Source organism: Cherax quadricarinatus, chromosome 50, assembly GCF_038502225.1.
Source record: "Cherax quadricarinatus isolate ZL_2023a chromosome 50, ASM3850222v1, whole genome shotgun sequence".
Lineage (NCBI taxonomy): Eukaryota > Metazoa > Arthropoda > Malacostraca > Decapoda > Parastacidae > Cherax > Cherax quadricarinatus.
Genome location: NC_091341.1, coordinates 4,541,098 through 4,558,166, shown reverse-complemented (window position 1 = coordinate 4,558,166; position 17,069 = coordinate 4,541,098).

Genomic DNA, 17,069 nt, shown 5'->3' with positions numbered 1-17,069 from the left:
CTCTAGTCAAGAGATATGGGAGGAAATGTAAAGTAGGCTCAGTTAAAAACATGGACGCCGTGAGCATAATAAGAGAACACTATGTCAATATCCGAGATCCAAGACTATTTAGCATCTCAACAGGAGATGTGCGAAGCACTTCCGGAAGTTTTCACGAGGACACTGCATAACAACCTTAGCCAAGTGCTAGATCAACCAGGCTGTGATAACTATATGGACCAACAGGCCACCAGCAGCAACAGCCTGGTTGAATAGGCTATCAGTAGAGAAGCCTAGCCCCTGGATGCATTGCAAGGCTAGAGAAACTCTTGAAATCGATCTCAGGTAAATCGTCGGTAATACTGTTAGTAACAATATTTAAAATTAGAAAAAAAAGACGATTTTTTTTTAAATTTTAATTCTCTCTGTCCTTCGCTATCCTCTACCCTATGTATCTTCTCTTTTCCATTTCATCTTCTACCTTCTGTTTCCTCTTCCATTTCCTCTTCTCTTTCCTAGCAGCTTCTTGCTGCTGCTGTTGCTACTGTTGCTACTACTACTACTACTACTACTACTACTACTACTACTGCTACTACTACTACTACTACTACTACTACTACTACTACTACTACTACTACTACTGCTGAGTATATCACTGCTCTCAGCAGGTGCTTCAAAAGTTCTTCGGAGCTCCAGAGAGTCATCATCCTTAATCATGCGAGAGGCGGGATCATTCCTAACTTAGGCTTGAGTCATACTCATCTGTAATCACGTATGAGGAGACGATTTCATCCCCAACTGTGGCGAAAATACCATCCATAACTGAGGGTACGATATTCGCAACTGCTGCGACGATGCCCTCCCTATTTTTGGGGACGATATCTTCCGTGAGGCTACGATATCATCCTAAGTGAGTCGACGATATTATCCGTAAACAAGTCGACGATATCGTGTAGCAGCATACATAAGAGAACTCAAATCATTCGCAATCATACATTTGTGATGGATTGATCACGTCAGAGCTAGTTGTACTGTCTCCATTGTCGTATTCGCCTGTATTCAACTGAAGACGCCTGTTGTGTAGGCGAAAGGTTTTGTCAATAAAGATACCCAAGTGTTGCACGTTACGTTACGTTGGGTAAGTTGGTCAGGAAACAGGACAAGTGTTTCTTGATGCGAGCCCTTCCGCTGGCTTACTGGTCCACCTCTTTAATTAAAATGATGATTATTACAACCATTTGTTATATTATAACGTGTGTCTTATTCAAAAACTTGTCAGTCTTGTATACCATAAGTGATATTATACAAAATGTTGTGTTTTGTGCTCTGTGTATCAGAAAATTAAAATTTATTTTAAAATGACTGATATAATTACCTTAATGACTACTTCCGTGAAATATGTCTGAATATCTTATCAATTTAGTATGCAATTTAGTTTTTTTTATCCCCTTTTTGTTTTAAGAAGTAACTTTTTTTTAATGTATTTTGATCACTAAGACGCTTAGGATTCTCTCAAGATTCTTATGCAGTTTCCGTCTTCTTCTTTTAATTGTTGACTATAACTTTAAACAAATGAGTTGCATCTTTTGATCAACAGAGTACAATACCGACAAGTTGATGAATTAGATACATGTTCAACACCTGGGTACTATGATCACCTCATCTTCAACAGTTTTCCTCTTCAAGGAGGGGGGGCCTCCTTGTAGTGGTGAAGAGGCTATTGGTCTGACCGATTTTAATTACCCCCCAATCCTTCCTTCCCTATCCCATCCTCCCTATCCCCCCTTTTCTCTCTTTCCTCCCCCCCAACCCTCCCCTTTTCCCCCTCCCGTTTGTAGCCTCTCCTGTCCTCCCCTCTGGCATTACGGTTCCTAGGTAGGGGAAAGTGTACTGGAGTTCATCCGCACCGTGAGCTTCCTCGGGTGTGGTGTAGTTTGCCGTGGAATCTGGATTATCTGGAGGCACCCTGCTCCCTTCCCGGATTTTCGAGAAGTGGGCAGGGTGTCCTGCAAGGGATGGGTGTATATCTAGAGGCTGCCTGTCGATGCTGGAAGGTGACAGCCGAAAGAGGTATGCTTTGTGGCAGGTTTCCAACCGCCCTCTCTTTTGTCCACAGAGGTGGCTCGGTAAATGTGAGGTTGCTATCCTGGCGTGCTGGTTTACTAGCTTGACAGGTAGGGTATGGCACAATGCTGCATCTGCACTGCTCATGGTCTCGAGGTCCTCTCGGATGAGAGGGGAAATTTACGGCCCTTTAATGCCTTCTATTGGCTGTCCCTCCACTGGCCCTCTTTTTTTTTCCTTTTTTTTCTTAAAAATAATAATAAGACAGAAGTCCCATCATCATGGAGTCTTTGTTCTGTGAAAACCCTCCTCTTCCCAAACCCCTTTTTGTTACCACATCCTGTTCTGACCCGGCTTTGTTATTGGACCATTCTTCAGACTCTTCCCGTACCCCTGTACCTCTGCTGGTGATGCTTCGTCACCTGCTCCAGGTGCTGAGGCTCCGCCTGTTTCTTCTAGTGCCTCGGCCTCTTGCATGCCTTTAACTGTGTGTCGGGCTTCCCCGAATACGGTGACAGTGTTACAGACCATTTACTGACAATGATTCTTCGATGTTTACTCATTCTACCCAAAAGCGACCTATACGACACCCACTTCCTTTACGCACTATGTTTACAAGTACCGAGTGGACTAAATTCTTTTGCCTACAACCGACACCTCCAACTGATAATCTTTCTGACCATAGTATTGGTAAAGCACTTTTATGACACGTTGGCCAAAATATATCCTTTCACGCTCTTCGAAGCGGTTTGTGCATTGTTACAGTTCAGAATGCAGAACAACCTCAAGAACTTTCCTATATTACTTCCATTTATAGCATTCCAATCACAGTTCACAATCATGCTACTCTCAATTCTTAAAGTGGTACAGTGGTTTTACAACGTACCACTGTACAAAGTGATTTTCTGTCATGCTGTGATGATATTTTGGAGCAATTAGCCCTTCAGTAAAATCGTCCGCTTAACCTTTGAATACAGTGAACTCCCGTCCTCGAGAGCCATCGCCTAGAGGTCTGTAAAGTGGTCCCTACTCCCCAACGGTGTCGAAATTGCTTGCGCTTTGGACACCCCACTAAATACTGCAGATCTGCAGCTGATTGCCCGGTTTGCGGTGCCGCAGATCATGACAGTACATCTTGCAATTAACCCCTTCCCCCCTTCACTCAATTTCAATGAACCTCATCCTTCTTTTTCCTGCCGTTCTCAGATCTATCATAACGAACGAGAAATCCATTAACCGAAGGCCTTATGGTAGTCTGTCGGCTCTGCCTTCAGGGGAATCTTCCTCGTATCCCTCCAACCTTGGCGGTCCCCTTTCCTGCCAGCTCCGCCGTTGTCTTCCGGGGTTACTCCCGTCTCTAAATCTTTTGTAGTTTTTTCCCTCTGAAACCGCCACCTCCTTACCTACTCCCCTATGTCTACTTCATCTCGCCCACTAGTTTCTCAGTGTGCAAGGCCTCACACGCCTGCATCTTCATGCCTATCACCTGCAAAACTGAACCTGTCTCATAAGAGATTATGAGGTTAAAGTTGCAAGAGATTCGAAGACTAACCCAAAAGGATTCTTTCAGGTATACAGAAGTAAGATCAGGGACAAGATAGGCCCACTCGAAAGTTCCTCGGGTCAGCTCACTGACAGTGATAAGGAAATGTGTAGAAGTTTTAACACATACTTCCTCTCAGTTTTTACACAGGAGGATACCAGCGATATTCCAGAAATGATAAATTATGTGGAACAGGACGATAATAAACTGTGCACGATTAGGGTCACAAGTGACATGGTCCTTAGGCAAATAGATAAATTAAAACCTAACAAATCCCCAGGCCCTGATGAACTGTATGCAAGGGTTCTAAAGGAATGTAAAGAGGAGCTTAGCAAACCTTTGGCTAATCTTTTCAACATATCACTACAAACTGGCATGGTGCCAGATAAGTGGAAAATAACAAATGTGATACCTATTTTCAAAGCAGGTGACAGGTCTTTAGCTTCAAACTATAGACCAATAAGCCTAACCTCCATAGTGGGAAAATTTATGGAATCAATAATTGCCGAGGCAGTTCGTAGCCACCTTGAAAAGCATAAATTAATAAACGAATCTCAGCATGGTTTTACAAAGGGGCGTTCCTGCCTTACGAATTTGTTAACTTTTTTCACTAAGGTATTTGAGGAGGTAGATCATGGTAATGAATATGATATTGTGTACATGGACTTCAGTAAGGCTTTTGACAGGGTCCCACATCAGAGACTATTGAGGAAAATTAAGGCACATGGAATAGGAGGAGAAATTTTTTCCTGGATAGAGGCATGTTTGACAAATAGGCAGCAGCGAGTTTGCATAAATGGGGAGAAATCAGAGTGGGGAAGCGTCACGAGCGGTGTTCCACAGGGGTCAGTGTTGGGCCCCCTGCTGTTCACAATATACATAAACGACATAGATGAGGGCATAAAGAGCGACATCAGCAAGTTTGCCGATGACACCAAAATAGGCCGTCGAATTCATTCTGACGAGGACATTAGAGCACTCCAGGAAGATTTGAGTAGACTGATGCAGTGGTCGGAGAGGTGGCAGATGCAGTTTAATATAGACAAATGCAAAGTTCTAAATGTTGGACAGGACAATAACCATGCCACATATAAACTAAATAATGTAGATCTTAATATTACGGATTGCGAAAAAGATTTAGGAGTTCTGGTTAGCAGTAATCTGAAACCAAGACAACAGTGCATAAGTGTTCGCAATAAAGCTAATAGAATCCTTGGCTTTATATCAAGAAGCATAAATAATAGGAGTCCTCAGGTTGTTCTTCAACTCTATACATCCTTGGTTAGGCCTCATTTAGATTATGCTGCACAGTTTTGGTCACCGTATTACAGAATGGATATAAATGCTCTGGAAAATGTACAAAGGAGGATGACAAAGTTGATCCCATGTATCAGAAACCTTCCCTATGAGGATAGACTAAGGGCTCTGAATCTTCACTCTCTAGAAAGACGTAGAATTAGGGGGGATATGATTGAGGTGTATAAATGGAAGACAGGAATAAATAAAGGGGATGTAAATAGTGTGCTGAAAATATCTAGCCTAGACAGGACTCGCAGCAATGGTTTTAAGTTAGAAAAATTCAGATTCAGGAAGGATATAGGAAAGTACTGGTTTGGTAATAGAGTTGTGGATGAGTGGAACAAACTCCCAAGTACAGTTATAGAGGCCAGAACATTGTGTAGCTTTAAAAATAGGTTGGATAGATACATGAGTGGGTGTGGGTGGGTGTGAGTTGGACCTGATTAGCTTGTGCTACCAGGACGGTTGCCGTGTTCCTCCCTTAAGTCAAGGTGACCTGACCTGACTAGGTTGGGTGCATTGGCTTAAGCCGGTAGGAGACTTGGACCTACCTCGCATGGGCCAGTAGGCCTACTGCAGTGTTCCTTCGTTCTTATGTTCTTATAAGCCCAAGTCTCTTCACATTCCTCCAATACTCATAATTCCCCAACAGTTTTCCTTTTCAGCCTCGTTCTCACCTCCTTTCTACCTCTCACAAGGAGCTGGAGATTCACCCCCTCATCTCACGTGGTCCTTTCTTCTCATGTTACCCCCCCCCAGACTTCTTCACCAGTTACCTTCCAACCTCTTTCATTTGTTCCACAGACTCTTCTGTCCCCACCGGCACATCTCTCCAGGGTCATATTCCCCTCCCCTTTAAGACCTCTTTGGTTCCCTCCATAATCTCCCCAATATCTACTTGCTCTACCTCACCTGTCTCTGAAGTCACGGTATTGGCATCTTCCTTATCCGCTAAGACACTTGACACTATCTCCAACTATATTGTGGAGACGGAAACCTTCGATGGACACTCGCGCACCTCCTTCTACCCCTGCTTACCGTTGTCTCCACACATTGACTTCACTGACCTTAGTAGCCCATAGATTCTATCGCTTCTTATTGTTGACATACCTGTCTTTATGAATAATGACTTATTTACAATGGAATATTCGTGGCCTCAGGGGTAATCGTGGAGAGTTCCAAGTGTTGCTCTCCCAATTTTCCCCAGTATGTGTCGGGTTACAAGAGCCCAGAATTTGTCCATCCATTATTTGTCCCATTTCGGGCTATGTGCTGTTGCATTTTTCTGATCCCTTTCCTGACGAAACATTTAATACGAGTGTGATTCTTGTGTGCATTGGTATACCATATCAACAGGTCTTTGTTCATTCTCTGCTGCATTATACTGCAGCCCATATTTATCTGCACATAAGGTATACAGTTTGCTCACTATATCTCTCCCTGTCCCATGCATTCTGTATCTCGGATATTTCATTCTTGGTCTCTTCTCTACCGCCGCCCATCTTGTTCGGTGATTTTAACGTTCACCATCATCTTTGGGGAGGGTCCCACTGTGACTCTCGTGGTGATCAGTTGGAGACTCTTCTCGCTTCTCATCCTCTTCATGTTTTAAATATGGGTACTCCCACCCATTTTAACTCTCACACCCAGTCTCTTGCGTTGATCTTTCTATCTGCTCCTCGTCATTTGCACTTGATTACATTTGGTCAGTTCTCCCAGATTTACACGACAGTGATCACTTTCCTATTCTTATTATTTTGTAGCCCCAGTTGGCAATTTGGACGAGCGAATTGAGACTTTTACTCTCATCTTACCACCTTTTGTGGGAACACTCGTTCATCCTCTGTTGATGAGCTGGTGCAACAGTATTCAACCTTAGTTTTGGCTGCAGCATCACGTTCTATTCCTCAACCTCAGGCAGACATTCTCAGACATGTGTGCCTTGGTGGTCTCCTGCGTGTGCCCATGCAGTGCATTTGAAACGTGCTGCATGGGGCTGTTATCGATATAATCGGACCTCAAATCGTCTTTTGGATTTTAAGCAGGCACGGGCAGTCACTCGCTGCGTCATATGTGACGCTAAACGTACTTTTTGGCAAGACTATGTTTCTACCATTACCTCGACTGCCCCTATGTGTGCGGTTTGGAAGATACGGAAGTTGTGTGGCAAGTACACTCTGGACCCAGCTCCCGTTTTGTTGCTTGCTGGTGTTAGTGTTGCAGAACCTCTTGAAGTTGCCACGGAAATCAGGAACTATCGTGTCCGTGTCTCCCAGGGGCTTCACCTTTGTCCCTCATTTCTTGCATCTAAGTCTACCAAGGAGCAATTGCCCTTGGATTTCTCCTCTAATGGAATGGAGCCGTATAACGTACCTTTCACTCTCCTAGAGCTAGAGTCCAAGCTTTCCGCTTGCCAATCATCAGCAGCTGGGCCTGATGGTATTCATATCAGTATGCTACAACAACAGCATTCTACAGCCCTTACAGTCCTTTTGCGTCTTTTTAATCTTATTTGGATGCAAGGGGTTCTCCCTCAACAATGGAAATCTGCCATTTCACTATCATTTTGCAAACCAGGCACCTAGGGGCTTGATACCTCTCACTATCACCCCATTGCTCTGACTATTGTAGTCTGCAAGATGATGGAACGATTGGTAAACGTCTTATATGGCATTTGGAGACTCACAATAATCTTTCTTCTCCCCAATATGGCTTTTGCAAGGGCCACTCTACTTTGGACCCCTTGCTCCACTTAGGTACGTATGTGCCAAATACCTTTACTAACAAACATTTCATCCTAGCAGTCGTTCTTGATCTTGAGAAGGCATATGACACCACTTGGAGGTATAACATTTTAGCCCAAGCCCACTCCTTAGGCCTCCACAATAATCTGCCAACTTTCCTTACTGCTTACCTATCTGACAGACATTTTCGTGTCAGTGTTGGCACCTCGCTTTCCTAAGACTTTGTTCAGGCAGAGGGGAGTCCCACAAGGTTGTGTCCTTAGCACTACCATTTTTCTCTTGGCTATAAATGGCCTACCTTCCGTTCTTCCATCACATATTTGGCCGTCACTTTATGTGGATGACTTCAGTATAGCTTATGCAGGCGCTGACTGTCGCCAGGTAGCAGCCTACCTTCAGGATGCGATTGACTGGGTTTCCCATTGGGCCATTTCTCATGGATTTAAATTTTCTAGTACGAAAACCCATTTCATTACCTTCACTAGATGTCCTCTTGTCCCAGATATTCCATTGTATTTACATGGCTCACGTATTCCAGAATGTGATAAAGTCAAGTTTCTTGGTCTTCTCTTCAACCGCCGGTTGACATGGAAACCTCACATTTCCTCTTTGAAAGCATGCCATGGTCGGCTGAATCTCTTAAAAATTCTTGTGCATCATCCATTTGCATTCTACCCTATTCTTGTCCAAGCTGGATTATGGAGACCAAGTCTATTTTGCAGCTTCTCTAACCACTCTAAGTTAGATCCCCTTCATCATCAGGGTCTACATTTATGCCTTGGTGGCTTTCGTTCGTATCCTGCTGAAAGTCTCTATGCTGAGGCGAATGTTCCTTCCTTAGCTGATCGTTGTGATGCTCATTGCCTTCGTTACTATGTCTGCGCTCATGACCTTCGTATTCTGTCTATGTATAGGTTGATCACAGACATTAGTAAAAGCCCATTATTTGCTTGACACCCCTGCTTGCTCCGACCGTTTTCTCTCCGTCTTCACTCACTCTGATCTTCTATACAATTGCCTCCCTTGTATGTTCACATATAGTGTCAGCCTTTTCCCTTTCCCCTTGGGAGGTTCCGACAGTTTGTGTTTGTTCTCCCCTGCTGCCGTTCACCAAAGCTCTCCTACCTACAATTGCTTCTCGCTCTCTTTCTTATCACTTCTGCATGCATGCTCATGCTGTTGCTGTTAATACAGATGGTGTTGGGTTCGCGGCGGTGTTCCCTGACGATGTTGTCATTTGTTAGACTCTGCTAGTTGTATGCCATCCTCATAGAGCTTCTCCGTATTACATATATGTCTCCTTTGACGTCTGTGGTCATTTCAGATTCCCTCAGTGCTTTACAAGCCATTAAACAATTTGATTCCCCTCAGCCATTAGTCCTTCGTATTCATCTATGGTTGGGCCGTGTGGCTAGCAAAAGCAAACGTCGTTTTCTGTTGGGTCCCTTGGACACATTGATGTGCAAGGCAATGAACAAGCGGATGCTGCTGCGCAGTCCGCGGTGCATCATCTTTCGGTTTCCTATAGAGATATTCCATTCAGAGATTATTTTCCGGTCATCTCTGCCTGTCTTCGCGGCCGTTGGCAACAACGGTGGTCAGGCATGCACCATAACAAATTGCACTCTATTAAACCGATTTTAGGTTTGTGGCCATTTTCTTACCACCGTCTACATGCTCCGCATTGGCCACACTCGCCTTACCTGCGGGTATCTCATGGAACGACACCCTATTCCTCTCTGTGAGATTTGTCGGATCCCTATTTCGGTTCTTCACTTGTAGATTGCATGATTTACCAACGAGCTCACAGGATTTACCTCCAACGACGCCGCCACTCTACCATTCTTACTTTATCTTCCTTTCTTCCCTTATTGACTTACAATCACTTTTTGACATTTTGTCAGCAACTGCTTTACTATACAAACTTTGACACATCTAGAGAGCTTATTGAAGATGAGAGTGATATGTACTTTATGTTTAGCAATTATTTCCTGCTGGTCCTCAAACAAGAAGACACAAAGGATATCCCAGTAATTAATAATTATAGATGGTCTGAAGATGTGATATCAATCACTAGGACATATGTTGCTATCGAACAAGTAGTTTCATTAAAAAATAAGACACGGGATCCAATGAACCGTTTTCGCAAGAGGGAACTCAGCCACTAACTAGCCTAATAAGTAACACAGCTAGCTTTATTCCGTAGTGTAGGCTTCTTCAGACCAATACAGAGGAGGCAGTAGAAACGTAAGTACAATGTTCCACATGTGTCTTATCAATTAGCCGATATTGTATACATTATTAACTAGCCTGTTCATTATATCAGAGATAAATTTGTGACATTAAATTACTACTTATTAAACCTAGACTTAATAGTAGGCAGATTACCTGAATAGATAAAAGCCGACACAAAAAGAAGGTACCTTGATAAGAATAATCTGATTACCGAATTTCAACTCAAGGCCTGTTGTTAACAGTTGTGGAAAATACTGTATATATTTTCCGGAAATACGGTATTTTATATGTAAATTGATGGCCTATATTGTAGTTAATAAAAATTAATTTGTAAATAAATAAAGAGCCAGGATGGGTGAGCGTCGCTGGGGGAGAAGACGCCATTGTTTTTTAATGTAGTACAGGCATGCTAATGTAATGTGCATAATTTTCGTCGCTCTAAGGATTATATTGGGCTTAAAACCTCTCAAATAGGAGCCGAAATTGTTGGATTTGCAGTCCTGCATAACGTGAGCATTAAGCAGATGGAAAGGACAGCTTCAGAACCCCAGCTAAGTTGTCTATTTATGTTGGAATTCTAGCCACTATTTTCTTCATAAATTTAGGCAAGGGGGTTGGTAAGATACACAGTAATCTCCTGACAAAATGGTGGGTGTTATGATTATAAATTCTCCTTCTGTTACATAAATCTTTATCTGTAATCATTTATTAATTTTAATATACAGTCCACATGTTTATATTAATGTTCTTACCAGAATTCCTGGTGATGTATATTTCATTTGAAATTAATATAGGTCCAGAGTGACTTGTGAAGAGAGAGATTATGGTAGGTATCGAAGGGGGACATTTTTTGCGACCTAGGTGTCCTAAAATTCCTACTTGTCTCTGTAACCTTGATAAAGAATAATTATCTTTGTTACCATTTACTGGTATGTATCTTATGAGTTACATCCAGGTAAATTTAATTTTCCACAACAGTAATAAGGATCAGAAAAATAAATGAAACTGTCGATGAAATTACTATAAAATTTTATTAGACAAATAAATATTAAAATCTTATGATATTTTAATGAAATTTTATGAAATAATGATATTCTACTCTCTAGCTAATCTTAACTCAATAATATTCATCAAAAATCCTTTGAATTCATCAGATACTTCAAGATTCATCAAAATTCATTTGAATTCATCATGATACTTCAAGATTCATCAAAATTCCTTTGAATTCTATGTAGAAATCCATATAAACACAGAGAATTGTACAGACCAACAACAAACGGCAAACAAGAAATAGCAAGCAACAACAACAACAACAACGATGGCAACAGTACTAACCACAGGGAGAATCACTGTGTTCGACACTGTGTTGTTCACTACCGCAGTAGAGAATCATCACCTTCCCATAACACCGTCGACTCAGTCAACCAGTCACCAGTGATTCGCAGTGTTGTTATTCAGCGAGCCTCGCTATCAGTGCATTATTCAGTGATTTCTTTGAGTAATACGATCTTGATGTCAACGTTAATGTGAGTAATATTGTTCTTACATGGTTGTCCAGTGTTTACATGTCGCTGTGTACTGCTATAGGTCTCGTACAACTGTTATCCCTCAAGGACGTCAGAGGCTATATCACCATTATGGGTTTAGCGCTTCCCCAAGATATATATCTGTAATCTATTAATGTTCAGAGTACAATGTTTGTTTCTCGTTTTGAACAAGAATATTGAAATTTAAGCGGGAATAATTATCGGTACAGACAGTACACTAACAGTTCAGATTGTATATTAACAGTTCAGATTGTATATTAACAGTGTAGATTGTACATTAACAGTTCAGATTGCATATTAACAGTGCAGATTGTATATTAACAGTTTAGATGGCAGAGAGTTTATTATGAGTTCAGAGAGCATATGTGCAGAAAGCGTGTGAGTACAAAGTATTGTATCAGTGCAGAGTATATATCAGTTATCTAGGACTAAGTTATATTTTAATTACATCTCCCAGTCACATCACTCCTCCCCTCCCTCCCTCGCTCCTTCTTTCCTCCTCCAAGACTCGTATCTCACTTTAAACAAGTTGAGTAGCACTGAAGGGGCCAGAATATACAAGGAAAAAACATTGTAACATGTGTCCCATTATAAATTATGTAATCAACATAAGCAATGAACTCGGTAGGGTCATACAATGGTGAAATATGCGGATAGCCCTGGGAGAAAGATGTTAGGAGGGAGGTTTAGGCCCTACACTTCTGGCAATCGCCTACAGTCACTCAGTGACTGTAAGGGATTGCGGATAGTGAGCCTGTGAAGGTAAGGGAGGTGCGTCAGTGTCCATCACAGGTTTTGCCTTCTCGGTAAAAGCCGATATGGCCTCAATACTTTCTGAAGACAAAGAAGCAGTAGGAAAGATGACACAAGAGGTAGGTGGAGTGAAGAGTTCTCCCAGAGACATTAGTAGCTGTCAGAATAGGAGATGGGGAAGCAGTGTCCTGGGATGAATTAATCAGGGTGGGGACATGGGGAGGAACTGTTGCAGTATGCGGGGGTGGAGTGACTTCCACAACTGTCAGGAGGTAAGGGGCAGGACAGAGACAGGGAAAGTTAAGCTCGGAGAAGCAAAAATATGGGAGTTTCGCCAACTGGGGAAGTCCTTAGCCGTGGAGGTTTCAGAGGAAGCGATGAAGGCCCAGCAGGGGAAGACTGTATGGGTGGAGACACGCTAAATGGAAGGAGACGAAGTAGCAAATATGGAAGGACTGGCTTAGAGGTAGGAACGTCAGGGGTGAGAATTTCATTTGGGTTAGACACGAGGGTGACTGTGGGAGAGGAAACGGTACATCAGAAACCTGACGGCACCGAGATGCTATAGAGTTGAAGAGCCATGGAAATCGGCCTTGACAACACATTTCTAAAACAAAACCGGACTAGAGCGGGAATACACACGGGAGCTTCACAGCTAAGACAAGTGGAGGTTGGTTGTACCAAAGACAGAGCATTCTGCCAGTGATTTTTTAAATATTTTGCAGGGTGGCCACAGTACCAGTAATGTCTTCATTGTTGAGGCGTAGTCCTACTGTGTATACTAAGGTTAGAAGCTCCCGTTAACTGAGGGTTAGGTTATCAGTGTTACTTAGATAATTATAATAACTCTTACCTTGGGCAGGGCGGACATAGGTTTCCACTTTGGTGATTGAAAGGTTTTGGAGCTCAAGTTCCTTCTGAATGTCCAGGCCACATGCGAGGACATTACTGCAGCCAGAATTGAGTAAGGAATGTCAGGGATGGGAGGAAAAGTTTGCTATTGCCATAGAATTAGGTAATTGTTAGGTGTTGTTGCCTGAAGAGAAAAGAATTTTGTCAAACACTGTCGCTGAAATACAGTCTAGAGAGGAAGAGTTCTCCAGGTAGCATCTTGTTTCTTAGGGTATGAGTGAGGAGTGTCAGATTAATTGGCTTCAAGCCAATTAATCTTATGGTGCTCGATCTGAAAATCGATGCACCGTCATGGTAAAAGCCGGGTGGGTGGTCAAGGTAGAGCGAAGGTCAAAGGTTACAAAAGGCTCTGGTGAAATGCAAGCACAGGAGTCAGGCAACGAGGTATTGCCCAAAAGTAGTGTCAGGTTCGAAGGAAGGTCCATGGGCATGTTAGTGTCAGTTAAGGGTGCTGCAGGGGTAAGAAGTCCAGGAGGAGGCTGAACATGAACTGGGTTATTCATGATTTAAGGTTTCTTGTTAATGGATGGGAGAGGGGCAGTTCCTAGAATAAACGGAGACCGGACACGCCCCACCGTTTCCAAAAATGCCCTGGGTGTGGCACCTAGTTCTGATGCTCTATTTAATCCGCACCCTAGGTTACCCAGTGTACCAATAAACCAGCATCACTGGGATGACACCTCCTGCATTAATTAAGCCAGGCTAAGCCGACAAGAGAGGTGGGCGGCCAGAAACATGCCAAGAGTAATCCTTTTTGATGCTGCCTCCCGGAACAGACAGGCAGCCTCAAGGAATACTCCCGTCATCCAACAACACGCAGGGCCACACACCGGGACCCTAGTGCGCCACCCAGCACATTCTGACACTGTATCTCCAATGGTAAACAACAGTAACACTGAGGTCCTCAACGGAATGGGATGGATAACGATCCATGTTCCCACTACCTAGGAGCTGAAATTCACAAGGGAAAGTCTCTCAAACTAAGGAGTCAGAGAATTAAACAAGATATCCAATTCTTGGATCAAGAGCACTTCACACCAAGGGACCAACCACCCTTGAATTCGGGGGGTTTCTGTTCCCCTGCCTGTTAGGACTGAAGCATTTTTTATGCCATCAGCACTATACTTATCACTTGGTTGCTTGACAGGGAAGACGTGGTTATTATCTCCACTCTGTTATCAGTGCTTGCAGTGTTCCGTCTCCTGGGTAGAATTTCTTGCTTACAGGCAGGTTTACAACACTTCCGTAATGATCAATTTCTCAAAGAATTAGAGATGTTCCAACCATAATAACTTAAGTATTTACTGTAATATGGACACGGCCCTTTACTGGTTCTTGAGGCTTTTTATCTCTGTATGAGATTTATGTAAACAAAACACCAATTCAGAAATGCTAAGCTAAGTTCAGAATCAAATTTTTAATTAAAATTTATTAAATAAGCGTATGGCAGTTTAATTATTTCATAGAATTTAATAACACTGGCTAAATTAACACAACGTTCTGCAATTTGTAATAAAGCACCAGGAAGGAAGTTGACCAGCGCTGTTACGACCTTAGTGGGTTTAGTTTTGATTATAATAGAAAGTGGGAATAATTAGTAATAACTGATTATCACAGAGGAGACTTGGTGTGCAGATTACACGTAACACTGCTGCAGCAGACTACACGTAACACTGCTGCAGCAGACTACACGTAACACTGCTGCAGCAGACTACACGTAACAATGCTGCAGCAGACTACACGTAACAATGCTGTAGCAGACTACACGTAACAATGCTGCAGCAGACTACACGTAACACTGCTGCAGCAGACTACACGTAACACTGCTGCAGCAGACTACACGTAACACTGCTGCAGCAGACTACACGTAACACTGCTGCAGCAGACTACACGTAACACTGCTGCAGCAGACTACACGTAACACTGCTGCAGCAGACTACACGTAACACTGCTGCAGCAGACTACACGTAACACTGCTGCAGCAGACTACACGTAACACTGCTGCAGCAGACTACACGTAACACTGCTGCAGCAGACTACACGTAACACTGCTGCAGCAGACTACACGTAACACTGCTGCAGCAGACTACACGTAACACTGCTGCAGCAGACTACACGTAACACTGCTGCAGCAGACTACACGTAACACTGCTGCAGCAGACTACACGTAACACTGCTGCAGCAGACTACACGTAACACTGCTGCAGCAGACTACACGTAACACTGCTGCAGCAGACAACACGTAACACTGCTGCAGCAGACTACACGTAACACTGCTGCAGCAGACCACACGTAACACTGCTGCAGCAGACCACACGTAACAATGCTGCAGCAGACCACACGTAACAATGCTGCAGCAGACCACACATAACAATGCTGCAGCAGACCTCACATAATGCTGCAGCAGACCGCACATAACAATGCTTCAGCAGACCACACATAACAATGCTTCAGCAGACCACACATAACAATGCTGCAGCAGACCACACATAACAATGCTGCAGCAGACCACACGTAACAATGCTGCAGCAGACTACACGTAACAATGCTGCAGCAGACCACACAACAATGCTGCAGCAGACCACACATAATGCTGCAGCAGACCACACATAATGCTGCAGCAGACCACACATAATGCTGCAGCAGACCACACATAACAATGCTGCAGCAGACCACACGTAACAATGCTGCAGCAGACCACCCCTAATGCTGCAGCAGACCACACATAATGCTGCAGCAGACCACACATAATGCTGCAGCAGACTACACGTAACACTGCTGCAGCAGACCACACGTAACAAATGCTGCAGCAGACTACACGTAACAATGCTGCAGCAGACCACACATAATGCTGCAGCAGACCACACATAATGCTGCAGCAGACCGCACATAATGCTGCAGCAGACCGCACATAATGCTGCAGCAGACCACACATAACAATGCTGCAGCAGACCACACATAACAATGCTGCAGCAGACCACACATAATGCTGAAGCAGACCACACATAACAATGCTGCAGCAGACTACACGTAACACTGCTGCAGCAGACCACACGTAACAAATGCTGCAGCAGACTACACGTAACAATGCTGCAGCAGACCACACATAACAATGCTGCAGCAGACCACACGTAACAATGCTGCAGCAGACCACACGTAACAATGCTGCAGCAGACCACACGTAACAATGCTGCAGCAGACCACACGTAACAATGCTGCAGCAGACCACACGTAACAATGCTGCAGCAGACCACACGTAACAATGCTGCAGCAGACCACACGTAACAATGCTGCAGCAGACCACACGTAACAATGCTGCAGCAGACCACACGTAACAATGCTGCAGCAGACCACACATAATGCTGCAGCAGACCACACATAACAATGCTGCAGCAGACCACACATAATGCTGCAGCAGACCACACATAACAATGCTGCAGCAGACCACACATAATGCTGCAGCAGACCACACATAACAATGCTGCAGCAGACCACACATAATGCTGCAGCAGACCACACAACAATGCTGCAGCAGACCACACACAACAATGCTGCAGTAGACCACACATAATGCTGCAGCAGACCACACGTAACAATGCTGCAGCAGACTACACGTAACAATGCTGCAGCAGACTACACGTAACAATGCTCTAGTAGACCACACGTAACAATGCACTGCTGCAGTAGACCACACGTAACAATGCACTGCTGCAGTAGACCACACGTAACAATGCACTGCTGCAGCAGACCACACGTAACAATGCACTGCTGCAGCAGACCACACGTAACAATGCACTGCTGCAGCAGACCACACGTAACAATGCACTGCTGCAGCAGACCACACGTAACAATGCACTGCTGCAGCAGACCACACGTAACAATGCACTGCTGCAGCAGACCACACGTAACACTGCACTGCTGCAGCAGACCACACGTAACAATGCACTGCTGCAGCAGACCACACGTAACAATGCACTGCTGCAGTAGACCACA